The sequence below is a fragment of the Leuresthes tenuis genome, unplaced genomic scaffold (assembly GCF_036924035.1).
Source record: "Leuresthes tenuis unplaced genomic scaffold, fLeuTen1.0.hap1 SCAF_1, whole genome shotgun sequence".
NCBI lineage: Eukaryota > Metazoa > Chordata > Actinopteri > Atheriniformes > Atherinopsidae > Leuresthes > Leuresthes tenuis.
In genome coordinates, this window is record NW_027325355.1 from 5,530,952 (window position 1) to 5,557,334 (window position 26,383).

Here is a 26,383-nt window from a genome sequence, read left to right on the forward strand (position 1 = left end):
ATGTCTGTAACAAATGTGCATTATATAGGTACTGGAATCATACAGTTCCTCTATGTAACCAGATAATTGCCGAGAAAGGCTGATGCGTATTGGGCACATCTTCTTCCCTGTCGTGATTATTCTCTCCAGCGGAAACTGAGACTCTCAGATCACTTCGTTTCTGCCAACAAAGCAGCAGCAGCTGAAAATGACCAACGTCCTCATGTGTCACAGGGTGATCAGACGTTGCAACAAAAGACATGCATGTGGTAGAGAGAAGAGAAAAAGCTTACAGCACCTGGTATTCCCAAGCGGTCTCCCATCCAAGTACTAACCAGGCCCAACCCTGCTTGGCTTCGGAGATCAGACGAGGTCGGGCATGTTCAGGGTGGTGTGGCCGTAAGAAACAATGTCTGTGACAAATGTGCATTATATAGGTACTGGAATCATACAGTTCCTCTATGTAACCAGATAATTGCCGAGAAAGGCTGATGCGTATTGGGCACATCTTCTTCCCTGTCGTGATTATTCTCTCCAGCGGAAACTGAGACTCTCAGATCACTTCGTTTCTGCCAACAAAGCAGCAGCAGCTGAAAATGACCAACGTCCTCATGTGTCACAGGGTGATCAGACGTTGCAACAAAAGACATGCATGTGGTAGAGAGAAGAGAAAAAGCTTACAGCACCTGGTATTCCCAAGTGGTCTCCCATCCAAGTACTAACCAGGCCCAACCCTGCTTGGCTTCCGAGATCAGACGAGGTCGGGCATATTCAGGGTGGTGTGGCCGTAAGCAACAATATCTGTGACAAATGTGCATTATATAGGTACTGGAATCATACAGTTCCTCTATGTAACCAGATAATTGCCGAGAAAGGCTGATGCGTATTGGGCACATCTTCTTCCCTGTCGTGATTATTCTCTCCAGCGGAAACTGAGACTCTCAGATCACTTCGTTTCTGCCAACAAAGCAGCAGCAGCTGAAAATGACCAACGTCCTCATGTGTCACAGGGTGATCAGACGTTGCAACAAAAGACATGCATGTGGTAGAGAGAAGAGAAAAAGCTTACAGCACCTGGTATTCCCAAGCGGTCTCTCATCCAAGTACTAACCAGGCCCAACCCTGCTTGGCTTCCGAGATCAGACGAGGTCGGGCATATTCAGGGTGGTGTGGCCGTAAGCAACAATATCTGTGACAAATGTGCATTATATAGGTACTGGAATCATACGGTTCCTCTATGTAACCAGATAATTGCCGAGAAAGGCTGATGCGTATTGGGCACATCTTCTTCCCTGTCGTGATTATTCTCTCCAGCGGAAACTGAGACTCTCAGATCACTTCGTGTCTGCCAACAAAGCAGCAGCAGCTGAAGATGACCAACTTCCTCATGTGTCACAGGGTGATCAGACGTTGCAACAAAAGACATGCATGTGGTAGAGAGAAGAGAAAAAGCTTACAGCACCTCGTATTCCAAAGCAGTCTCCCATCCAAGTACTAACCAGGGCTAAACCTGCTTGGCTTCCGAGATCCGACGAGGTCGGGCATATTCAGGGTGGTGTGGCCGTAAGCAACAATATTGGTGAACAATGTGCATTATATAGGTACTGGAATCATACAATTCTTCTGTGTAACTAGATAATTGCCGAGAAAGGCTGATATGTAGTGGGCACATCTTCTTCCCTGTCGTGATTATTCTCTCCAGCGGAAACTGAGACTCTCAGATCACTTCGTGTCTGCCAACAAAGCAGCAGCAGCTGAAGATGACCAACTTCCTCATGTGTCACAGGGTGATCAGACGTTGCAACAAAAGACATGCAGGTGGGAGAGAGAAGAGAAAAAGCTTACAGCACCTGGTATTCCCAAGCAGTCTCCCATCCAACTACTAACCAGGCCCAACCCTGCTTGGCTTCCGAGATCAGACGAGGTTGGGTATTTTCAGGGTGGTGTGTCCGTAAGCAACAATGCCTGTGACAAATGTGCATTATGTAGGTACTGGAATCATACAGTTCCTCGATGTAACCAGATAATTGCCGAGAAAGGCTAACTTGTATCGGGCACATCTTCTTCCCTGATGTGATTATTACCTGCAGTTGAAACTGAGACTCTCAGATCACTTCGTGTCTGCCAACAAAGCAGCAGCAGCTGAAGATGAACAACGTCCTCATGTGTCACAGGGTGATCAGACGTTGCAACAAAAGACATGCAAGTGGTAGAGAGAAGAGAAAAAGCTTACTGCACCTGGTATTCCCAAGCGGTCTCCCATCCAAGTACTAACCAGGCCAACCCTGCTTGGCTTCCGAGATCAGACGAGGTCGGGCATATTCAGGGTGGTGGGGCCGTAAGCGACAATGTCTGTCACAAATGTGCATTATATCGGTACTGGAATCATACAGTTCCTCTATGTAACCAGATAATTGCCGAGAAAGGCTAACTTGTAGTGGGCACATCTTCTTCCCTGTCGTGATTATTCTCTCCAGCTGAAACTGAGACTCTCAGATCACTTCGTGTCTGCCAACAAAGCAGAAGCAGCTGAAGATGACCAACTTCCTCATGTGTCACAGGGTGATCAGACGTTGCAACAAAAGACATGCAGGTGGTAGAGAGAAGACTAAAAGCTTACAGCACCTGGTATTCCCAAGCTGTCGCCCATCGAAGTACTAACCAGGCCCAACCCTGCTTGGCTTCCGAGATCAGACGAGGTCGGGCATATTCAGGGTGGTGTGGCTGTAAGCAACAATATCTGTGAACAATGTGCATTATATAGGTACTGGAATCATACAGTTCCTCTATGTAACCAGATAATTGCCGAGAAAGGCTAACTTGTAGTGGGCACATCTTCATCCCTGATGTGATTATTATCTGTAGTTGAAACTGAGACTCTCAGATCACTTCGTGTCTGCCAACAAAGCAGTAGCTGCTGAAGATGACCAACTTCCTCATGTGTCACAGGGTGATCAGACGTTGCAACAAAAGACATGCAGGTGGTAGAGAGAAGAGAAAAAGCTTACAGCACCTGGTATTCCCAAGCGGTCTCCCATCCAAGTACTAACCAGGCCCAACCCTGCTTGGCTTCCGAGATCAGACGAGGTCGGGCATATTCAGGGTGGTGTGGCTGTAAGTAACAATGCTTGTGACAAATGTGCATTATATAGGTACTGGAATCATACGGTTACTCTATGTAACCAGATAATTGCCGAGAAAGGCTGATGCGTATTGGGCACATCTTCATCCCTGATGTGATTATTACCTGCAGTTGAAACTGAGACTCTCAGATCACTTCGTGTCTGCCAACAAAGCAGCAGCAGCTGAAGATGACCAACGTCCTCATGTGTCACAGGGTGATCAGACGTTGCAACAAAAGACATGCAGGTGGTAGAGAGAAGAGAAAAAGCTTACAGCACCTGTTATTCCCAAGCAGTCTCCAATCCAAGTACTAACCAGGCCCAACCTTGCTTGGCTTCCGAGATCAGACGAGGTTGGGTATGTTCAGGGTGGTGTGGCCGTAAGCAAGAATGTCTGTGAACAATATGCATTATATAGGTACTGGAATCATAAGGTTCCTCTATGTAACCAGATAATTGCCGTGAAAGGCTAACTTGTAGTGGGCACATCTTCTTCCCTGTCGTGATTATTCTCTCCAGCGGAAACTGAGACTCTCAGATCACTTCGTGTCTGCCAACAAAGCAGCAGCAGCTGAAGATGACCAACTTCCTCATGTGTCACAGGGTGATCAGACGTTGCAACAAAAGACATGCAGGTGGGAGAGAGAAGAGAAAAAGCTTACAGCACCTGGTATTCCCAAGCAGTCTCCCATCCAAGTACTAACCAGGCACAACCCTGCTTGGCTTCCGAGATCAGACGAGGTTGGGTATTTTCAGGGTGGTGTGTCCGTAAGCAACAATGCCTGTGACAAATGTGCATTATGTAGGTACTGGAATCATACAGTTCCTCGATGTAACCAGATAATTGCCGAGAAAGGCTAACTTGTATCGGGCACATCTTCTTCCCTGATGTGATTATTACCTGCAGTTGAAACTGAGACTCTCAGATCACTTCGTGTCTGCCAACAAAGCAGCAGCAGCTGAAGATGAACAACGTCCTCATGTGTCACAGGGTGATCAGACGTTGCAACAAAAGACATGCAGGTGGTAGAGAGAAGACTAAAAGCTTACAGCACCTGGTATTCCCAAGCTGTCGCCCATCCAAGTACTAACCAGGCCCAACCCTGCTTGGCTTCCGAGATCAGACGAGGTCGGGCATATTCAGGGTGGTGAGGCCGTAAGCAACAATGTCTGTCACAAATGTGCATTATATAGGTACTGGAATCATACAGTTCCTCTATGTAACCAGATAATTGCCGAGAAAGGCTGATGCGTATTGGGCACATCTTCTTCCCTGTCGTGATTATTCTCTCAAGCGGAAACTGAGACTCTCAGATCACTTCGTGTCAGCCAACAAAGCAGCAGCAGCTGAAGATGACCAACTTCCTCATGTGTCACAGGGTGATCAGACGTTGCAACAAAAGACATGCAGGTGGGAGAGAGAAGAGAAAAAGCTTACAGCACCTGGTATTCCCAAGCAGTCTCCCATCCAAGTACTAACCAGGCCCAACCCTGCTTGGCTTCCGAGATCAGACGAGGTCAGGCATATTCAGGGTGGTGTGGCCGTAAGCAACAATATCTGTGAACAATGTGCATTATATAGGTACTGGAATCATACAGTTCCTCTATGTAACCAGATAATTGCCGAGAAAGGCTAACTTGTAGTGGGCACATCTTCATCCCTGATGTGATTATTATCTGTAGTTGAAACTGAGACTCTCAGATCACTTCGTGTCTGCCAACAAAGCAGTAGCTGCTGAAGATGACCAACTTCCTCATGTGTCACAGGGTGATCAGACGTTGCAACAAAAGACATGCAGGTGGTAGAGAGAAGAGAAAAAGCTTACAGCACCTGGTATTCCCAAGCGGTCTCCCATCCAAGTACTAACCAGGCCCAACCCTGCTTGGCTTCCGAGATCAGACGAGGTCAGGCATATTCAGGGTGGTGTGGCCGTAAGCAACAATGTCTGTCACAAATGTGCATTATATAGGTACTGGAATCATACAGTTCCTCTATGTAACCAGATAATTGCCGAGAAAGGCTGATGCGTATTGGGCACATCTTCTTCCCTGTCGTGATTATTCTCTCAAGCGGAAACTGAGACTCTCAGATCACTTCGTGTCTGCCAACAAAGCAGCAGCAGCTGAAGATGACCAACTTCCTCATGTGTCACAGGGTGATCAGACGTTGCAACAAAAGACATGCAGGTGGGAGAGAGAAGAGAAAAAGCTTACAGCACCTGGTATTCCCAAGCAGTCTCCCATCCAAGTACTAACCAGGCCCAACCCTGCTTGGCTTCCGAGATCAGACGAGGTCGGGTATTTTCAGGGTGGTGTGTCCGTAAGCAACAATGCCTGTGACAAATGTGCATTATGTAGGTACTGGAATCATACAGTTCCTCGATGTAACCAGATAATTGCCGAGAAAGGCTAACTTGTATCGGGCACATCTTCTTCCCTGATGTGATTATTATCTGCAATTGAAACTGAGACTCTCAGATCACTTCGTGTCTGCCAACAAAGCAGCAGCAGCTGAAGATGACCAACTTCCTCATGTGTCACAGGGTGATCAGACGTTGCAACAAAAGACATGCAGGGGGTAGAGAGAAGAGAAAAAGCTTACAGCACCTGGTATTCCCAAGCAGCCTCCCATCCAAGTACTAACCAGGCCTAACCCTGCTTGGCTTCCGAGATCAGACTAGGTCGGGTATTTTCAGGGTGGTGTGGCCGTAAGCGACAATGTCTGTCACAAATTTGCATTATATAGGTACTGGAATCATACAGTTCCTCGATGTAACCAGATAATTGCCGAGAAAGGCTAACTTGTAGTGGGCACATCTTCATCCCTGATGTGATTATTACCTGCAGTTGAAACTGAGACTCTCAGATCACTTCGTGTCTGCCAACAAAGCAGCAGCAGCTGAAGATGACCAACTTCCTCATGTGTCACAGGGTGATCAGACGTTGCAACAAAAGACATGCAGGGAGTAGAGAGAAGAGAAAAAGCTGACAGCACCTGGTATTCGCAAGCAGTCTCCCATCCAAGTACTAACCAGGCCCAACCCTGCTTGGCTTCCGAGATCAGACGAGGTCGGGCATGTTCAGGGTGGTTTGGCCATAAGCGACAATGTCTGTGACAAATGTGCATTATATAGGTACTGGAATCATACAGTTCCTCGATGTAACCAGATAATTGCCGAGAAAGGCTAACTTGTATCGGGCACATCTTCTTCCCTGATGTGATTATTACCTGCAGTTGAAACTGAGACTCTCAGATCACTTCGTGTCTGCCAACAAAGCAGCAGCAGCTGAAGATGACCAACTTCCTCATGTGTCACAGGGTGATCAGACGTTGCAACAAAAGACATGCAGGTGGGAGAGAGAAGAGAATAAGCTTACAGCACCTGGTATTCCCATGTAGTCTCCCATCCAAGTACTAACCAGGCCCAACCCTGCTTGGCTTCCGAGATCAGACGAGGTCGGGCATATTCAGGGTGGTGAGGCCGTAAGCAACAATGTCTGTCACAAATGTGCATTATATAGGTACTGGAATCATACAGTTCCTCTATGTAACCAGATAATTGCCGAGAAAGGCTGATGCGTATTGGGCACATCTTCTTCCCTGTCGTGATTATTCTCTCAAGCGGAAACTGAGACTCTCAGATCACTTCGTGTCAGCCAACAAAGCAGCAGCAGCTGAAGATGACCAACTTCCTCATGTGTCACAGGGTGATCAGACGTTGCAACAAAAGACATGCAGGTGGGAGAGAGAAGAGAAAAAGCTTACAGCACCTGGTATTCCCAAGCAGTCTCCCATCCAAGTACTAACCAGGCCCAACCCTGCTTGGCTTCCGAGATCAGACGAGGTCAGGCATATTCAGGGTGGTGTGGCCGTAAGCAACAATATCTGTGAACAATGTGCATTATATAGGTACTGGAATCATACAGTTCCTCTATGTAACCAGATAATTGCCGAGAAAGGCTAACTTGTAGTGGGCACATCTTCATCCCTGATGTGATTATTATCTGTAGTTGAAACTGAGACTCTCAGATCACTTCGTGTCTGCCAACAAAGCAGTAGCTGCTGAAGATGACCAACTTCCTCATGTGTCACAGGGTGATCAGACGTTGCAACAAAAGACATGCAGGTGGTAGAGAGAAGAGAAAAAGCTTACAGCACCTGGTATTCCCAAGCGGTCTCCCATCCAAGTACTAACCAGGCCCAACCCTGCTTGGCTTCCGAGATCAGACGAGGTCAGGCATATTCAGGGTGGTGTGGCCGTAAGCAACAATGTCTGTCACAAATGTGCATTATATAGGTACTGGAATCATACAGTTCCTCTATGTAACCAGATAATTGCCGAGAAAGGCTGATGCGTATTGGGCACATCTTCTTCCCTGTCGTGATTATTCTCTCAAGCGGAAACTGAGACTCTCAGATCACTTCGTGTCTGCCAACAAAGCAGCAGCAGCTGAAGATGACCAACTTCCTCATGTGTCACAGGGTGATCAGACGTTGCAACAAAAGACATGCAGGTGGGAGAGAGAAGAGAAAAAGCTTACAGCACCTGGTATTCCCAAGCAGTCTCCCATCCAAGTACTAACCAGGCCCAACCCTGCTTGGCTTCCGAGATCAGACGAGGTCGGGTATTTTCAGGGTGGTGTGTCCGTAAGCAACAATGCCTGTGACAAATGTGCATTATGTAGGTACTGGAATCATACAGTTCCTCGATGTAACCAGATAATTGCCGAGAAAGGCTAACTTGTATCGGGCACATCTTCTTCCCTGATGTGATTATTATCTGCAATTGAAACTGAGACTCTCAGATCACTTCGTCTCTGCCAACAAAGCAGCAGCAGCTGAAGATGACCAACTTCCTCATGTGTCACAGGGTGATCAGACGTTGCAACAAAAGACATGCAGGGGGTAGAGAGAAGAGAAAAAGCTTACAGCACCTGGTATTCCCAAGCAGCCTCCCATCCAAGTACTAACCAGGCCTAACCCTGCTTGGCTTCCGAGATCAGACTAGGTCGGGTATTTTCAGGGTGGTGTGGCCGTAAGCGACAATGTCTGTCACAAATTTGCATTATATAGGTACTGGAATCATACAGTTCCTCGATGTAACCAGATAATTGCCGAGAAAGGCTAACTTGTAGTGGGCACATCTTCATCCCTGATGTGATTATTACCTGCAGTTGAAACTGAGACTCTCAGATCACTTCGTGTCTGCCAACAAAGCAGCAGCAGCTGAAGATGACCAACTTCCTCATGTGTCACAGGGTGATCAGACGTTGCAACAAAAGACATGCAGGGAGTAGAGAGAAGAGAAAAAGCTGACAGCACCTGGTATTCGCAAGCAGTCTCCCATCCAAGTACTAACCAGGCCCAACCCTGCTTGGCTTCCGAGATCAGACGAGGTCGGGCATGTTCAGGGTGGTTTGGCCATAAGCGACAATGTCTGTGACAAATGTGCATTATATAGGTACTGGAATCATACAGTTCCTCGATGTAACCAGATAATTGCCGAGAAAGGCTAACTTGTATCGGGCACATCTTCTTCCCTGATGTGATTATTACCTGCAGTTGAAACTGAGACTCTCAGATCACTTCGTGTCTGCCAACAAAGCAGCAGCAGCTGAAGATGACCAACTTCCTCATGTGTCACAGGGTGATCAGACGTTGCAACAAAAGACATGCAGGTGGGAGAGAGAAGAGAATAAGCTTACAGCACCTGGTATTCCCATGTAGTCTCCCATCCAAGTACTAACCAGGCCCAACCCTGCTTGGCTTCCGAGATCAGATGAGGTCGGGCATGTTCAGGGTGGTGTGGCCTTAGACGACAATGTCTGTGACAAATGTGCATTATATAGGTACTGGAATCATACGGTTCCTCTATGTAACCAGATAATTGCCGAGAAAGGCCGATGCGTAGTGGGCACATCTTCATCCCTGATGTGATTATTACCTGCAGTTGAAACTGAGACTCTCAGATCACTTCGTGTCTGCCAACAAAGCAGAAGCAGCTGAAGATGACCAACGTCCTCATGTGTCACAGGGTGATCAGACGTTGCAACAAAAGACATGCAGGTGGTAGAGAGAAGAGAAAAAGCTTACAGCACCTGGTATTCCCAAGCGGTCTTCCATCCAAGTACTAACCAGGCCCAACCCTGCTTGGCTTCCAAGTTCAGACGAGGTCGGGCATATTCAGGGTGGTGTGGCCGTAAGCAAGAATGTCTGTGAACAATGTGCATTATATAGGTACTGGAATCATACAGTTCCTCTATGTAACCAGATAATTGCCATGAAAGGCTAACTTGTAGTGGGCACATCTTCTTCCCTGTCGTGATTATTCTCTCCAGCTGAAACTGAGACTCTCAGATCACTTCGTGTCTGCCAACAAAGCAGCAGCAGCTGAAGATGACCAACATCCTCATGTGTCACAGGGTGATCAGACGTTGCAACAAAAAACATGCAGGTGGTAGAGAGAAGAGAAAAAGCTTACAGCACCTGGTATTCCCAAGCGGTCTCCCATCCAAGTACTAACCAGGACCAACCCTGCTTGGCTTCCGAGATCAGACGAGGTCGGGCATTTTCAGGGTGGTGTGGCCATAAGCAACAATGTCTGTGAACAATGTGCATTATATAGGTACTGGAATAATACAGTTACTCTATGTAACCAGATAATTGCCGAGAAAGGCTGATATTTAGTGGGCACATCTTCTTCCCTGATGTGATTATTATCTGCAGTTGAAACTGAGAATCTCAGATCAAGTCGTGTCTGCCAACAAAGCAGCAGCAGCTGAAGATGACCAACTTCCTCACGTGTCACAGGGTGATCAGACGTTGCAACAAAAGACATGCAGGTGGTAGAGAGAAGACTAAAAGCTTACAGCACCTGGTATTCCCAAGCTGTCGCCCATCCAAGTACTAAACAGGCCCAACCCTGCTTGGCTTCCGAGATCAGACGAGGTCGGGTATATTCAGGGTTGTGTGGCCGTAAGCAACAATGTCTGTCACAAATGTGCATTATATAGGTACTGGAATCATACAGTTCCTCTATGTAACCAGATAATTGCCGAGAAAGGCTGATGCGTATTGGGCACATCTTCTTCCCTGTCGTGATTATTCTCTCCAGCGGAAACTGAGACTCTCAGATCACTTCGTGTCTGCCTACAAAGCAGCAGCAGCTGAAGATGACCAACGTCCTCATGTGTCACAGGGTGATCAGACGTTGCAACAAAAGACATGCAGGTGGGAGAGAGAAGAGAATAAGCTTACAGCACCTGGTATTCCCATGTAGTCTCCCATCCAAGTACTAACCAGGCCCAACCCTGCTTGGCTTGCGAGATCAGACTAGGTCAGGTATTTTCAGGGTGGTGTGGCCGTAAGCGACAATGTCTGTGACAAATTTGCATTATATAGGTACTGGAATCATACAATTCTTCTGTGTAACCAGATAATTGCCGAGAAAGGCTGATGCGTAGTGGGCACATCTTCATCCCTGATGTGATTATTCTCTCCAGCTGAAACTGAGACTCTCAGATCACTTCGTGTCTGCCAACAAAGCAGCAGCAGCTGAAGATGACCAACTTCCTCATGTGTCACAGGGTGATCAGACGTTGCAACAAAAGACATGCAGGTGGGAGAGAGAAGAGAAAAAGCTTACTGCACCTGGTATTCCCAAGCGGTCTCCCATCCAAGTACTAACCAGGCCCAACCCTGCTTGGCTTCCGAGATCAGACGAGGTCGGGCATGTTCAGGGTGGTGTGGCCGTAAGCAACAATGTCTGTGACAAATTTGCATTATATAGGTACTGGAATCATACAGTTCCTCGATGTAACCAGATAATTGCCGAGAAAGGCTGATATGTAGTGGGCACATCTTCATCCCTGATGTGATTATTACCTGCAGTTGAAACTGAGATTCTCAGATCATTTCGTGTCTGCCAACAAAGCAGCAGCAGCTGAAGATGACCAACTTCCTCATGTGTCACAGGGTGATCAGACGTTGCAACAAAAGACATGCACGTGGTAGAGAGAAGAGAAAAAGCTTACAGCACCTGGTATTCCCAGGCGGTCTCCCATCCAAATACTAACCAGGCCCCCTGCTTAGCTTTCGAGATCAGACGTGTTCAGGGTGGTGTGGCCGTAAGCAAAAGTCACCGTAACAAATATCTATTATATAGCTGCTTGAACCATATGTTTCTTTTAGTTTTTCACCTAATTGGCTTGAGAGGCTGATGCTGATCCTGCACATGTTCTTCTCTCGTGTTGGTTCTCTGCAGCTGAAAGTGAGACTCTCAGATAACTTAGTGTCTGTCGACCTCTTCTGTTCCCTGTGTGTAGTTTTGTGTTCAGCGTCACACAGAGAGACTGAGGCTGCTTAGTTAGATGAAATCATCACAAATTGCTCATTTTTAAACAGTTACATTATATTCTAGAAGTCAGAACACAGTGATAGATGTTGTTTCAGCATCTATAAAAAGCTGATTTGTGACTGATTCTCTCGCTTACGGCCATACCACCCTGAACATGCCCGATCTCGTCAGATCTAGGAAGCTAAGCAGGGTCGGGCCTGGTTAGTACTTGGATGGTAGAAAAAGTGCACGTGCAGCCACTTTAAACTGTCAAACAGGCAACTTTATATCTAACAGCAAACGCTGAGAGCTGCTCTGCAGAATAAATACTTTTACTGGTGGAAGTGTTAGTAAATGTTGCTGATGACACTTTGATTCTTTTACCTGAGTGAGGTTTTAGGTGCAGAGGCCCAAAAAATACTGAGGTCATGAGTCAGAACTTCTAGTCGGGTTCGGGGCTCCCCTGGAAATTTATTTAATTCCATTATTTAAATCTGGCCATTTTCAGAGTCTTAAAGGAACAAAAACAACATCATAATGACTTTTAGGTTTATTTGTTTAGTTTGTTATCAGAGAACATCAGCCTCATCCTAAATGATTTGCAAATGAGTTACAATGTAAAACTGGAGAATGAATTTCATCAAGTCATGGATTAGGAATAAAAAGGAATGAACTGTCCCGGGACAGAGGGATAATATATACAAATTAAACTTTGATTCATGTTTCCTTGCTATCTGAGTAGGACGCTGGGCTGCAATACAAATATCTCCACATTAAAATGCATTTTTTCTCACAGTCATCTACCACTTAAACTGCTCTCCACCTACATGTTTAGCTTGATGTGCTCCTCTTTCAGTGACTGGTGTGACTGACTGACTCACTAACGGTAACAACATCAAAGTCCGACTTGTGTGGTAGTTACCATAGCGACAGTGCATGTTGTCGATGACGCGCAGCACGTCTGCCCAAACTGAGCCACTGTTTTATTAAACAGCGCTACTCTTGGCTCTTCAAATATAAAATCACCACAATTTCAGCAACAAAAAAAAAATTAAAAATACAGAGGACACGACCTCGGTGTCCTCTATGGTAGTTACTGCCTTGCTCCTATGATTAGATGGAGAGGACAGCTGATTTTCCTTTGCCTGCCTTTTGTGTTGAAGGACTGAGTCACACAGTTTTATCAACCACATATTTTATTTTTTGGACGTTTTTGAAAGAGTATCCATACCAAGGAGTAAAATTGTACAATCATCTTTTTCCTAAATCAGTACCAACTTGTGCGCACCGCATGGAGTTGGCGCTCAGATCCCGGCCGGCAGAAATTGCTGCTCCTTGATTGGATGATTGGTTGGCCCATGGGTGGGCACCGGGTTAATTGTGCAGGCTTTTGAGTAGTTCTCCTTGTCGCTGATTGTTACCATGGGATTGTTTTTCCTGTTTCCTTCTCCTTTGGCTTCTGTGTCCAAATTCCAAATGGAGAGCATGGAAAAATATATGCATTGCAAATGAATATGCAAGAAGAAACCAAATAGATTCAATTAGTGACACCCAGAGGTGAGAAGGTAAATAGCACAGACCCTCTCAGCTGAATGTTCCACTTTTTCAACATTAACCAATTGAAGCCCTCTCTTTGGAATTGGTCACTCACACACTCTGCTGTGACTTGACAACTGACTAACCTCATTCACTCATCTTCTTTCCAGAACACAAACATGACAGCACACCTGAAGGTTCCACTGAGATTTGAACTCGGATCACTGGATTCAAAGTCCAGAGTGCTGACCTTTACACCATGGAACCCCTTCCACAGGCAAATTATGATCTTAGTCATGCAAATGCTTGACAACATAAAGGTTAAATTTTTCAGCGGTGCTCTTACAGCTTGTATTCTTAATATGGGCACGACAGTCAAGCAACACATTCTGTATCTTCGCTGGTCAAAGGTTAGAATCTGCCTGTCACACGGAGGAATGGGGTTCGATTCCCTGACAGGGAGGGTGCCATTTTCGCTGAGCAGCTGGTGGTTCACCAAAATCCGTTTCACAGCTCAGCATTGGAGAATCTCTTGAAAACCTGCAAAAAATGACTTTACGACATAGATTATCTGCTGGAAATGCATTCTCACAGAGCTCCAGAGTGGTGCCTGGGGACAGCTCATAGGAACAGACAAATAATTTGCAGCCAGGAGCTCCATATTCACCTCACAGACGCCTCTTATTTAATGTTGTAAAAGGAGTTTTACTGCCGATATGTCATGTGTTCATGTTAGCTGCACCAAATAGAGAAATTTCACTCACTTTAAAAAACAGTATCACACATACAGATACATTAATACTAACAGGTTAAAAAAACAAGGCAAAAGTAACATAAAATACCCAAAATGCAAACTTCTACACTGCTATATGCTGTGTCTCTGTTTGTCTCTGTTCTCATTCATGACTTTGTCTCTGGCTGTTTTGATGTGTTTGTTTTGGTCCTACTCGTTATCAGTTTATTGTGTCTGATTATCTGTTTTGGATCATAGTTTTGTGACGTTATTTTTCTTATTTTTCCCCATAAAACTGATGCTCACTCAGGTGAAAGCTTCAGACTGTGCAATGATTTCTGCACCAGACACGGGCAGAAACACCATATATACAAATGCATTTGGATAGTTCCAGACATGTGTAGTTATAGATTTGTTTGGAAGCACACAGCAACACTCCCACATCAGCCAGCACGACAGAAACTGATGGAAAGTGGCGTCCTAAAACAGATGCCAGCTATAAAAGAGGGAAAGAAGACTGAACTCAACCTTGAACAAGTTTAAGTTTGAACTTGCACAACACTTCTCAGAGTATTTAGTATTCAGGAGTATTTTAGAGCAAAAATCAGCATTTAGCTACACGTCATTAAACTTGTTTAATAAGGGTTGTATCGCATCGCATTAAAAGGCAAAACAGTGGGAATTAGTTTCATTACAAACTCCTGATCCAGCCTCATTTCTTTCTGACTGTCCTGTCATCTTTAAAGTGGTCCTGATCAATAGTTCTCCAGCTTTCTGAAGGTCTCTCAGAGTCTTTCCTTGGACATTTTCTGCTTTTTCTCTCTTTTTCAGTCCAGTCCTTGTACCTGAGCATTTTCAGAGGAATGTGTTTTTCTTTGTTAAGCCACTTAACTCTGACCTATGAATCATTCAAGCAGAAAAAAGGCTCCTAACTCAAGGGATGAACCAGTGTTGTGTTAGCCCAATTTTTTCATTGGAAGCCCAAGAATAAGCTGGAGAAATCCATCCATCCATTTTCTATACCGACAGTCCGTTAATCGGGTAGCGGGTGGGCTAGCTGGAGAAATCGTTTATTATTTATTGGTCACAAGTAAAGTATATTGCAGCTGGACTCGGAGTGCCAGAGCTCCCGCAGGAAATCCGTCAGGCCGAGCCCCGTTATCCGGAAACATGTCATATTTATATTCAGCTTTATCTCACAGAAGTTGTATTCACACTTGTCAGAGTATAATTGGCCAGTTTTTAGTGGCATGCTCAGGCCAGCTGCTGTCCTTGTTGTGTTCTTTGGATGTGATGAACAATGTGTGTGTATGTGTGAGTGCTGTTTTAGGCGTGGATCTAATGTACCAGACCTATCTACTCTACTAGAGATGTTTTGTCTGACCCAGTTGTTTATGTCCTTCTAAGGTCTTGGACCATTTAAGGTCATCTGTTGTGCAGTATGAGCAAAGTGGAAAAGTACCAGCTAGGAACATAGGTTATTTAGTAAAATACAGAATATGAATTTATAATGTCTAAGATCAAAGCCAATTATAACAGTTGTATCGACACATAACAGACAACTTAGCAAAGAAGCCATTTTAAATTGGATCTTTAGGCACTTTGTTGCTAGCGGCCTGTCACAAAGACACATCATTTGTTCCCATTTCTTTAGTTGCATCTATGAAAAACACCAAAGATAACACAGTTTGACAGACAGAAAATGGTATTTTTACAGCAACATGGTGATTCCCAAAGAGCTATGAGCTGAAAACCTGGCATATCTCAGCATGGTGTGCAGTGTGTCCTTCAAACATTTGAGGAAACTGGACAAGTGGAGGACAGAAGAAGAAGTGTCAGGCCTAAAAAACTATCTACAGCAGATGAACAGTATCTGAAAGTGATGTCCTTAAGAAAGAGGAAAAAATCCAGCAAAGACCTGACAGGACCTGAGAGATGCATCTGAACCTTCAGCTGATCCATCTACTGTTCAATGAAGCCTCATCAGAAATGGTCTCCATGGAAGGGTGGCTGTCAAGAAGCCGTTCTTAAGGAAGGGAAACAGGGAGAAAAGGCTGAGCTATGCCAAATGACACGAGAAGTGGACTGAAAATCAGTGGCAACAGGTCTTATGGAGGCATGAATCCTCCCCAGAGCCCGGACCTCAACATTATTGAAGCAGTATGGGATCATCTGACAGAGAACGGAACAAAAGGCAGCTGACATCCAAAGAAGAGCATTGGGATGTCCTTCAAGAAGCCTGGAGAACTATTCCTGAAGACTACTTAAAGAAATGACACAATCCTGGCAAAACATAAAGGAATGAAGTGTGTTTTAAGACTTTAGACCACAGTACTTTATATAATCTGCATATTCCAAAAAGTTGAGAACTTTTCCTGTTCTAAAAGCACAAACTTTCTGCTTTACTGAAGAAAGGGATGATATGTATCTGTTCAAGCTGCTCAGTATTTAGTCTAACCTACAACTGGTCCCAACAGGACGATCATCTTCAGCATCAGTGCTCAGTGACAGCTTTAGAACTATGTGTAGAAACCTGATTTGTATTTAGACTGTTTCTGTCCAGTCGAGCTCTCTGAGCTGACAACAAAAATAAACTCTTCTGAACCATCAACTTGTATTTTAGACCCAATTACACCAGACTGTTCAAGGAGGTTTTCCCCTAAATCCACACCTCCACATTGGATTTGATCAGTCCACCACAGAGTTTTAAGGTTTCTGGAATTAAACCTTTACTTGAAACTTTCCTTTTACTCTGGAAGCAGAAATTCCCCTTAAACTTCTCTGAGCCATAATTGGTGTTGGCAGCAGAGGCCTTGGAGGGAGTCCATTCCCTCTGAGTGCAGCCCACAGAGGGAGTGGGAGAGGTTCCTGAGTCTGTAAACTTCCTCTTGCTGTGTTGAGCTGCAGAGGCCTGGGGATGATTCTGCATCTTCTGGCCTGTTGGCGGCTTCCTCAGAACTTTCCTCTTTGCCACTTTCAAAGGGAAATATGTAGAAACCCTCAGACTCATTCTCCAGAATCTCTTCATCTACTCTGTTACCCCACAGAAGTGCAGGAGAGGATATTTTGGTTGGACTCAAAAAGGACTTTTTAAGTAAGTGTTGTTTTTCAGGCGGTTTGTCTTTCAGGCTTTTATAAACTACAGTGATGTCATGTCCTTTGATGACATGTTTCCATTGTGATGTCATGCAGAACTGTGAGGTCATAATGAGTGATGACATCACTTCTTGTGATGTCAGCAGCGATGGTGCTCTGTTCTCAGTCACCAGTCATCACGTGTGCTGTTCTGCTCTCTTTTTCAGCTTTATGATCTTAACTGTAAATAATATGCAGCACATGTTCATAGAGCCCAGGCAATGGTGGGAAACATGGATTGTATGAATGCTGTGTGAAATGTAAATGAAAACAGAAGCAGTGACATGCAGATCCTTTATATATATGTGATAACTGAATCTGAATGTATCAGTGTCCAGGTCAGTAATAATGTATTTATTGTATGTTACGGTGCTCACAGCTGCTTTCTGCACGCCTCACCTGGAAGTATCTTTGAAGCTGCTTTGTATGTTGTCTACACTGACTGTGAAGCAAAAGTAACACAACAGCCACATCTTCAGGCTGTTCTCAGTGTTTCCAGCACAATCATTCAGCTGTTTTCATGCATCAACATAATACAGTAATAACAGTGTAGTTATGGTTGTTTCTATTCAGAGCTGCTTACAAGCAGAATGGGATTATTTCTACGTGTCAACATACAGTGTATAACATCATTTCTAGTAAAAATCTGACTGTGAAAGATGTTAAAATGACAGAATCAGCATGTAAATGATAAAGTGTCTTCCTGTGGATGTTCTCAGATATGTACAGTATGAACACTGTGATCCTTTCCCACATGTCCCAGTATGTTTGATTGTGTTCCAAGTGAGGGTCAGACTGGAGAAAGTGTCATGAAGCTGTCACCCTTAAACAGTCAATAAAAGCTCTTAATACAAAAGCATTTCAGTGTCATCTCTATAAGTAATGATGAGAGAAGCAAAAGCTTCAGCTGCACCTCCTGAGCTCTACTTTCCATATTGTCTACACTGACTGTGAATCAAAAGCAGCACAACAGCCACATCTTCAGCTTGTTGTTGAAAAGCTGTTCTGACAACATTCACAGCCCAATAAGCAGCACAGTGACAGCAGTGTAGTTGTGTTTGTGGGTCAGAGGAAATCTCATGTTCCAGCCATGTGATCCAGAACAACCCATGTGAGTGAAGGACTGACTGCAGCACTGATAAAAATGTCAGTTTGAGATGAATTCACAGGCATCAGTGTGTCAGTGGAACTGAAGGTGAACTGTTTGAGAGCTGAACACTGACAAGACTTTGTTTGCATGATGGAAACATGATGAAGAACAACATGACAAACTAAATCCATCATGTCAAAAGACAGAGAATGAAAGTCAGCAGAAATTCAGCTCCATTATTGAATGAAGTCAAACACATTGAAGAGTTGGATCAGAGTTGAGGAGCTGTGTGGATTTGTAGTTGTGCATTTTCATCCCAGCTCTTAAACAACAGATAACAGTGTGTGTTACTAAATTCACCACCAAGCTGAATGTGTTTGTGGGAACATGAATGTTTTTTAGTCTTTCTGCATCATGTGACCCCGATTTTAATCATCTGCTGTCAGATTCAAATCAAGAATCATGAAACCACACAGCAGCTTCAGCTGAGCTGTCAGTCAGCAGCAGCGGTCTTATCTGTGGGCCGCAGGGGCTGATGGGAGCTCTGAGGAGCTGTTAGAAAGCACGTGGCCCTGGTCTGATCTCACAGCTCGTCCTTGTTTGGCCTCAGCTGCATCAGAGCATCACTTCTCCCCAGGTTCACCAGAGGAAACACCACTGCACAAAATGCTTTTCCTCCCAGCTGCTGCTCTGTGCTGTCTGTGTTCAGGTGAGTGTTTCCAGCCAATCAGGAGCCAGCAAACTCCCCCTGGAACACACACCGTCACACTGACCTTCATCTGTCTGTTTGAGTCTCTCCAGCGCTGGTTGCCATGGCAGCACAGCTGATTCAGGACCAGTTAACACTGACCAGGAGAGTTGGTCAAAGTGTCTCCTTCAGCTGTGGAACTGACCAGTGTGATGAAAACTGGATCTACTGGTACCAGAAGAAAGAAGCAGAAACATTCACAGTGATTCTGGATATTAATAAAGATAGTGGTGATGTTTATAAAGGTTATGGTCATCCTCAGAAAGATGATTTCTCAGCTGTGAATAAACAGAACGGCTGTGAGAGAGCAGTAAACCACAGCCCAGGTTCACATATTTCACCTCCATCTCAGACAGAGTCACAAACATACTGAGCTGAGGGAGTTTCTTCCTCTCTGCTGTCTTTATTTATTTCAACTTTTATTCAACATTTTCTTATTATTAAGAGAAGTTTTCTGAGGGTTCAAAGATAAAAACTGTGAACATTTCAAAGATTTGTTCTGGAAAATGATCCAAATGAAATTCACCATAAATAAAAGCAAGACATTTTAAAGACATTAATTTAATACTGAATGTTTTCATTCAAATGTCCAGATAAATATGAATCTCCTGCTTTGAGCTGCTGTTGGAATAAAGTCCATTCCTCCTTTAAAAAGTTTAATGAGCTCTTCATGAAAACACTTCCAGCAGCACTTGTTGTTTCACAGCTTTCAGCAGATTTCACCTCATCATTTCACTTTATTCCATTTTAAAAGACAGATCTTGGACTGATCTCAGGTCAGGATTTTGTCCTTCTAGCAGCAGCTTATCAGGACGCTGATTTTGTTGGACAGATATTCATCAGTTTCCTGTGGATGTTTCTGCTTCCCAGAGGATGAATCCAGAGTGCACTGAGACTGAGACAGGAGCAGGAAAACTTCCTAAATTCATGTGAAGTCTTTGTACCACATTACAGCTCAGAAACAGAACACATGCACAGTGAGGGCATGATGCTCAACACGTTTCTCAAAGCATTTACACAAGGACATTCATTATGTGCTGATAGTGATATGATTTCCTTCCCCTGACACTGAAATAACAATCATCTTTAAGTGATTTCATGTCACTTTTAGATCCATCAGCTCCACAGTTTTATATCTCTACATGTTAAGTATAAGGCAGCTTTCACAGCGAGCTATGTGGCAAATATCTGGAAACAACTGAGACTAACAGCCTGAAACATCCAGTTTCTACAAAGATAGCTCATATACACAGTTCTGTGGAATGTTTCTGTACAGTCATCATGGACATTAATGTAATTTCCATTTAGTCATTTAGCAGATGCTTTGATCCAAAGTGACTCACAGGTGAGGAAACAACATCCCAGTGCAGTCAGGCCTACCTCTCATTTCCCTGTATTTGTGTCCATCCTCCAGACTCCTGTGGATCCTTTTTACCTCACGCTAAAAAAGCCAATATCACAGACGGAGAAAAGTTAGATCATGAGAGAGAAAAAAACTCTTGAAACTTTCTGTGAACAAAGCAAGGAGGTCAATAAATAAGTCTACACCTCATTACAGTGGTTAATATTTCTGCCTGAATACGTTTTTGTTTGCATCTGTGTGGTTGTGGACATATTTGATCGAAGGGAACTTCAGATTGAAACCTCGCCAGTGAAGAACTGAATGTAGCACAACGTGTTGGTGTAAAAGACCACTCTGATGCTTAGAAGTCCATACTCCCACCAACTAGTTTAAAGCTGAATGATCCTTTCAGATGAGAGATGAAATGTCTTCAACAACCAAGAAGAAGAAGAAGTTGCCCTTATTCAGGCTCTTACCCACAAAGTGTCACCGTGAGGAGCCCCCTTTCCAATCAGTAAACCTTCTTCTAAAAAAGTAGCCCTGAACAGCTGCCTCCAGCTCCTCTGAGGGACACACCTGCTGAACTGGTCATTGACATTAGAATAAAAAGGCTGCAGACAGACCAAAGCTGCTGCATTGGAGATGAACCCTCTGTGTAATGCTTCTCACAGTTCATGAAAGAATATTATAAAATAACAAGGATTTTAACCATCTGTAATTATACTGGGGCAGCTGCTTATCTGAAGTGTTGCATATGTCACTGTGATCTATGTTATTAATGTCCAAACACATGTGAGCTGTGTTTAGATTTAGCCAAAAGCTGAAGTGGAGAAGAAGATCTTGGAATAAAGAAAGAGGAAAGGCGCCCTTGAGCTGTTCATATCTGGTCTTAACGTGATCAGAAAAGTGATTTAAGTACATCTGTGAACACGTTCAACAACAATCCAGCAGGTCTTTTCTCCACCTCTCGGCCAACTCGATAGTTCTTGTGATGAGAGATTTCAACTCGTGTAACCTCTCCCAGGAACTGACGAGCTCCAAACAGCTGGTGACATGCGCCATGCAGGACAGCAACACACTGGACCACTTCTACTCCACCATAAAACCCTCATCCCGCTCCATCCCCCACGCTGCCCTTGGACACTCCGACCACTGCATCATACAGATGGTCCCCACATACAGGCAGCAACTGAGAAGGGCCAAACCATCCAGGACTACAGTAAGGAGGTGGACTCCAGAGGCAAGGGACATGCTTCAGGACTGCATGGAGTCTACTGACTGGGAGTCACTGAGGGGCCCTGAGGATGACAACGGCAGCTTTTCTGACACTGTATGTTCCTGCATCAGCTTCTGTGAGCAGGTCTGCCTCCCAACCAAAACCATCACAAGGTACAATAACCAAAAGCCCTGGTTCTCCAAGCAGCTCAGAGAGCTCAGGTGCCGGAAAGAGCAGGCGTACAGAGAGGGTGACATGGACACATTCAGGCTGAAATCCTCCTCTTCCAAGCTGGCTCCATCCTCTTGCATATCGTTCTCTCCTCACTCTGCTCAATCTCAAAACTATCTCTCTCTCACTTAACTCCACAAACTATCTCCAAACTTTATTAACGCTATCCAAACTCTAGTATCCAAACTCTATCCAAACCCTGAACTGACTTCTTCATCGAAAAAAACATTAAATGGAGACTGAGGGTTTAATATGCCTGTCAGTACTCTCGGCAAAATCTGAACCGCTTCCTTAAGCAGTCACGTGGTACGGCCAGGTAGCGAGGCTCCTGGCGTCATCATTTTCGGCTCCTCCCCTAAATGAAGTAAGCCGTCTCCTCCATTACTCCACACACGCTTCGAAGCCTCAGCACATTTCGTAACATCACTACAGGAATCTGCATGCAGGTGAGTCCAGAAAAGAATACTTGTAGCGGTCAAACATTTGCAGAAATGTCTTCAAAGTGCTTTGTGTCATTGGTATGATTCCTGCAGCTGGACACGGGCAGTCAGAACATTCACCAGAGAGTAAAAAAGTTCAAATAACCTGGCTGCTAGTCACAGTTAGCATGTCCTGCTAATGCTAATGCTAATGCTCTGCATTGTGCACTGCTCAAAGCAGTGCACAATACCAGAAACACTTGAGCTATAGATTTCAATAAGCCGGCCAGATGGACAAGTAAAATGGAGCTTTATCATTTTAGCTGTGTGTGAAACAGACTTTTTCTTCCTCTTTTATTATCTTTATGGACAGTTTTGACCATCTTGTCACATTTTCCACTAAAGCTGCAGTTTTATAAACTTATTTCTGTAGTTTTGCAGAAATTTTTTATGATTTAAAAAGTTTAATGATCAATGTAAAATCTAAAATAGTTATTTCCAGGCTGATCTGGATATCATTTGGCTTATTGATAAAACTGTGGAGCGAAAACATGTGATCTGATGTGTTTAATGTACACATGCCACATCTCATGCTTAAATCTTAAAGTGGGACTTAAAGGGGAACTCCAGTATTTTTAAACGTAGACCTTATTTCTGGCATGGAATACGTTCATCTTCTCACCGAGAGCAGTTCGGCTGTTTCCGCACGCTGGGTCCGCCCATCTGTTCGCTGATTGGCTGTTCCTGTGTTTCTGACGGCTGGAACGAACTCCATGTAGACAGCTCCGCTTCGATAGAAATTCGCTTCAAAACAAAATTTCTGTCTCGCCCAGACGCGCGCACTGCGGTCACCGACACGAGACAAGACACACACACACACACACCGAGCATACATACATAAAAACCGAGCGGTAAGTCTGTCGCAGCGTGCTTGTGGCACCACTAAAAACAAACTCCTAAAGCCACATTTGGAGCTATTTTGGGTTTAAACAAGGCACACACGGTAAAGTAAATAGACGATGGCCATTACTGTGCAGGCGCTGCCACCAAGCTATAGGAGCCAAAGGAGGCAACACATCTAACCTCATAAAACACCTGCAGTGTCGTCACCCAGATTTACATGTCGAATGCCAGGTTGGTATGCCCTGTTTATTTTCTAATTGGCTAATATTAGGCTATATTCTAAGTGTACAAGCTGAAGAATGAAGAGTTAAAAGATGTTAAAGCACCTAGAAAATACATAAAAAGGGAATCATTTTACAATGTTTATTGTATTTTGTCCTCTGTTTTATTATGGTGGAGAAGCATCATTATTGTCAAATAATTTTTTTAAAAAGGATTTGTTATCCTATGTTGATTATTTATATTAGTATTATGTTTATCATGCACATAACAACATACGTAATTAATAAGTATTTATAACTTGTACAAATACATTGAAGTTCATAAAAATAGTAATAATAATAATAAAAAAAAAGGCTGCAGTATCGCGATAATACCCGGAACCGTGAGACTTTGTCTGGTAGAGTATCTTGGTTACTTATTTTGGTATCGTGACAACTCTAATTGAGCGTGACATTCACGTTTATCGGTCTTTAGTCACGCACTCCCCCACACATTGTATTTCTCGCTCTGAAAAAGAATTAGATTATACATTTCTCTGGTGCGCCGCTATCGCTATGGAGACGGAAACAAACACGACTCTCATGAGTTAAATTCAGTTTTATTTATATAGCGCTAAATTACAACAAATTTTATCTCAAGGCACTTAATATAGTCTAATTCAAGCCGATTGGAGTTAAAGTCATTGTTATCATAATCCAATGAAATCTAATTAATTTATTTAAAAATAATCCAATTATCCAATCCAATTAATTGGCTCTAGAAATCTAGAGCCAATTCAAAAACAACAACCTAGCTAAGGAAACCAACAGATTGCACCGAAACTTGTCTTCGGTCCAATCTCCCGTCCTGAGAGAAACGACTCCCTTTTAACAGGAAGAAACTTCTGGCAGAACCAGACTCAGAAAGTGAGGCCATCTGCCTCGACTTGCTGGGGTTTGAAAGAAGAAAGGTGTGACAGATGAGGTCCCCCAGCAGTCTGGGCCTATAGCAGCTTAACTATGGGATGTTTCAGGATCACCTGAGCCATCCCTAACTATAGGCTTTATCAAAAAGGAAAGTTTTAAGCCTAATCTTAAAAGTGGAAAGGGTGTCTGCTTCCCGGACATTTACTGGTAGCTTATTCCACAAGAGAGGGGCCTGATAACTGAAGGCTCTGCCTCCCATTCTACTTTTAGAAACTCTGGGAACAACAAGTAAACCTGCAGTTTGGGAGCGAAGTGATCTGTTAGGAAAATATTTTACAATGAGATCTTTAAGATATGATGGAGCTCGGTCATTAAGAGCTTTATATGTGAGGAGAAGAATCTTAAATTCTATTCTGAATTTAACAGAATTTTGAATATTTTGAACTGTGACCTTAGTGAGTCCTTAGTGTGGTTTGCACGCCACAGCTGGATCTTATTGTATGTACTGACGGTTTCAGACAGAGTCCATCAGTCGGAGGACCAGGACCAGAATGGAGCGGCAGAACCAGGATCCAAACCCCTCCTCCAAGAACAGAGCCGGCTCATCCTCTGGTTCCACCGGGCTACAGGTCAGTGTGGAGGACATTAAAGACAGAAGGACGAGTGTCGAGGCTCCGTGTATCGTCCGTTTGTTCTGCTTTTACTTCAAATGTGGAAAAAGTGTTTCTTGGTTGCATCTCCTCACTCTGATACAGATGTGCTTAGACTGAAAATGTGCTGCAGGCTGAATGATCTGCTGGAAGAAACTCAGTGGCCAGATTGTTGTGGTGGGACATTTTCTGCTCTCAGTCTTCAGATGTTCAGGAGCTAATATTCATTATTTGTGTTTAAAGTCTCTGGATTACATGAATTAAACCTGGTGGTGGTAATACTTCTGGGTCTTCTAATGGTTAGATGACAGGTTTGTAGATCTCTCTACCTCAGGGTAAAGAGTTATTTTAGAGAGAAACGAAGGCTGAGTTAAAACAGTGTTTCTCTGATGGCTGTTGAGCTTAATGGCTGCAGACCTCTGGGTTGTAAGCTGGAACAAAGGGTTAGTGTAAAGAATGTCATGTATTACCACCACTGTTACTTTTATTCATTTAAACCAGGGGTGCCCAACCTTTTTTGACCTAAGATCTACTTTTCAAGTTCTGTAACCTCCCGCGATCTACCAGTCCAGTGTCAATATCGCAAACCCACACCCATCATTTCCAACCTGCAGTAACTAACCACACAACACTTTTTCTTGTTGTCACACAACCACTACACATCACATCAAAACCCCTCTCAAACACACACAGACTTGCACAAATAAGTTGATCCAAAAAGAGCTGTCAGGTTCAAGGCACATCTTCTGAGACTGGGATACTTCTCCTCCACCAGTAGTTTCCAGAACACTACATGCTCTCCAGGTTGATCTCAATGTCATTTTGCAATGTCAGAATCTCATCCTCAAAAGCAGAGCTTTCCAGGTCAAAAAGTTATTTGACTTTGACGGCATTGTCATCAACACCGATACCTGTACTGTAATGGATAACAGCTGGCTGACTGCTCGATGGATACAAAGTCAGTAAAACGCCTCTCAAACTCTTACAAGATGCTCTGAACATGCTCCTGATAATGTGCACTGTCAAGCTGTGTCACACCTTTACCGTAACGTTATACTTCTACTTGCATGTGAGGGAAGTTGTGCAGGTTACCACTCTGCAGCCTGCTTTTAAACTTGTTCACTTTCAGTGAGGAAAGATGCATCTAAAAGCCACTCTGGCTTTGTATGGTAATCCACATGTTTTGAAAGCTTCAGGAAGTTCTTGATTTCAGGGAACAGCTCCATAAATCTGGTAAAACTTTCCCTCTGCTTAACCACCTCACATCCGTGTGAAGCAGCAGGTCTGTGTGCTCAGCATCATTCTCCTCTAAGTGAGCATGGAAAAAGCCTTCTCTGCAGACTCCTCGCCCGAACTGAACACAAAATCTTCATTGCAATATTCATCACGTCTTTCATATTTAAAATCTTTCCACACAACGCTTGCTGGTGAATTATACAATGATCATTCAAGATATCCGTGGAAGATTCACTTTCTTTGCACAGTGCAATGAACCCACTGGTGCGGCCCATACCGCTGCTTCGAGAAAGGCTTCCTTCACAATTTCGCCGTCTTTGAATGGCTTCTTGTGTTTAGCAAGGACGTGACTGAAGCAATAGTTGCGGCCTTACCCTGAAAATGGTAGGTCTTGGTCTCGGTTTCCCCTCAGCCATGTTAACTTTTAGGAGTGCGTAACTGCTCTGATCGCTAGCTGCTTGCTACTGTTGACAGCTGTCAATTTTCGACCTTCGACTGCGATAAGGAGCGGAGTGGGACACAAAAATCCACCAGGACAATTCTGACTGCACCGGCCCACAACTGGCCAAACCCATCCCCT

The 26,383-nt window shown here is 44.1% G+C and overlaps 1 protein-coding gene, 16 non-coding genes and 13 pseudogenes across 17 annotated transcripts in view; all 30 read right to left on the minus strand.

Moving 5' to 3' along the window:
- Nucleotides 1–26,383, minus strand: part of LOC140301715 (NLR family CARD domain-containing protein 3-like) — a 483,071-nt gene that overhangs the window by 335,510 nt on the left and 121,178 nt on the right. The window lies entirely within an intron of this gene.
- LOC140298487 (5S ribosomal RNA) lies at nucleotides 266–384 on the minus strand. The gene has a single exon (XR_011914129.1). It is a non-coding gene; the product is annotated as a 5S ribosomal RNA (ribosomal RNA).
- On the minus strand, nucleotides 654–772 carry LOC140291502 (5S ribosomal RNA). Its single transcript, XR_011912459.1, has one exon. It is a non-coding gene; the product is annotated as a 5S ribosomal RNA (ribosomal RNA).
- On the minus strand, nucleotides 1,042–1,160 carry LOC140293618 (5S ribosomal RNA). Its single transcript, XR_011912691.1, has one exon. It is a non-coding gene; the product is annotated as a 5S ribosomal RNA (ribosomal RNA).
- On the minus strand, nucleotides 1,430–1,548 carry LOC140295812 (5S ribosomal RNA; annotated as a pseudogene).
- On the minus strand, nucleotides 1,818–1,936 carry LOC140308741 (5S ribosomal RNA; annotated as a pseudogene).
- LOC140276973 (5S ribosomal RNA) lies at nucleotides 2,206–2,323 on the minus strand (annotated as a pseudogene).
- LOC140298672 (5S ribosomal RNA) lies at nucleotides 2,593–2,711 on the minus strand. Its single transcript, XR_011914296.1, has one exon. It is a non-coding gene; the product is annotated as a 5S ribosomal RNA (ribosomal RNA).
- LOC140316977 (5S ribosomal RNA) lies at nucleotides 2,981–3,099 on the minus strand. Its single transcript, XR_011917353.1, has one exon. It is a non-coding gene; the product is annotated as a 5S ribosomal RNA (ribosomal RNA).
- LOC140270415 (5S ribosomal RNA) lies at nucleotides 3,369–3,487 on the minus strand (annotated as a pseudogene).
- On the minus strand, nucleotides 3,757–3,875 carry LOC140271562 (5S ribosomal RNA; annotated as a pseudogene).
- LOC140299747 (5S ribosomal RNA) lies at nucleotides 4,145–4,263 on the minus strand (annotated as a pseudogene).
- Nucleotides 4,533–4,651, minus strand: LOC140295949 (5S ribosomal RNA). The gene has a single exon (XR_011912917.1). It is a non-coding gene; the product is annotated as a 5S ribosomal RNA (ribosomal RNA).
- Nucleotides 4,921–5,039, minus strand: LOC140300526 (5S ribosomal RNA). The gene has a single exon (XR_011914841.1). It is a non-coding gene; the product is annotated as a 5S ribosomal RNA (ribosomal RNA).
- Nucleotides 5,309–5,427, minus strand: LOC140292618 (5S ribosomal RNA). The gene has a single exon (XR_011912577.1). It is a non-coding gene; the product is annotated as a 5S ribosomal RNA (ribosomal RNA).
- On the minus strand, nucleotides 5,697–5,815 carry LOC140302281 (5S ribosomal RNA; annotated as a pseudogene).
- On the minus strand, nucleotides 6,085–6,203 carry LOC140300096 (5S ribosomal RNA; annotated as a pseudogene).
- On the minus strand, nucleotides 6,473–6,591 carry LOC140295866 (5S ribosomal RNA). Its single transcript, XR_011912909.1, has one exon. It is a non-coding gene; the product is annotated as a 5S ribosomal RNA (ribosomal RNA).
- On the minus strand, nucleotides 6,861–6,979 carry LOC140295961 (5S ribosomal RNA). Its single transcript, XR_011912918.1, has one exon. It is a non-coding gene; the product is annotated as a 5S ribosomal RNA (ribosomal RNA).
- On the minus strand, nucleotides 7,249–7,367 carry LOC140300647 (5S ribosomal RNA). The gene has a single exon (XR_011914853.1). It is a non-coding gene; the product is annotated as a 5S ribosomal RNA (ribosomal RNA).
- LOC140292630 (5S ribosomal RNA) lies at nucleotides 7,637–7,755 on the minus strand. Its single transcript, XR_011912579.1, has one exon. It is a non-coding gene; the product is annotated as a 5S ribosomal RNA (ribosomal RNA).
- On the minus strand, nucleotides 8,025–8,143 carry LOC140302288 (5S ribosomal RNA; annotated as a pseudogene).
- Nucleotides 8,413–8,531, minus strand: LOC140300097 (5S ribosomal RNA; annotated as a pseudogene).
- On the minus strand, nucleotides 8,801–8,919 carry LOC140301483 (5S ribosomal RNA; annotated as a pseudogene).
- LOC140293869 (5S ribosomal RNA) lies at nucleotides 9,189–9,307 on the minus strand. Its single transcript, XR_011912717.1, has one exon. It is a non-coding gene; the product is annotated as a 5S ribosomal RNA (ribosomal RNA).
- Nucleotides 9,577–9,695, minus strand: LOC140290810 (5S ribosomal RNA). The gene has a single exon (XR_011912394.1). It is a non-coding gene; the product is annotated as a 5S ribosomal RNA (ribosomal RNA).
- On the minus strand, nucleotides 9,965–10,083 carry LOC140309974 (5S ribosomal RNA; annotated as a pseudogene).
- LOC140303284 (5S ribosomal RNA) lies at nucleotides 10,353–10,471 on the minus strand (annotated as a pseudogene).
- LOC140290881 (5S ribosomal RNA) lies at nucleotides 10,741–10,859 on the minus strand. The gene has a single exon (XR_011912400.1). It is a non-coding gene; the product is annotated as a 5S ribosomal RNA (ribosomal RNA).
- trnaq-uug (transfer RNA glutamine (anticodon UUG)) lies at nucleotides 13,169–13,240 on the minus strand. Its single transcript has one exon. It is a non-coding gene; the product is annotated as a tRNA-Gln (tRNA).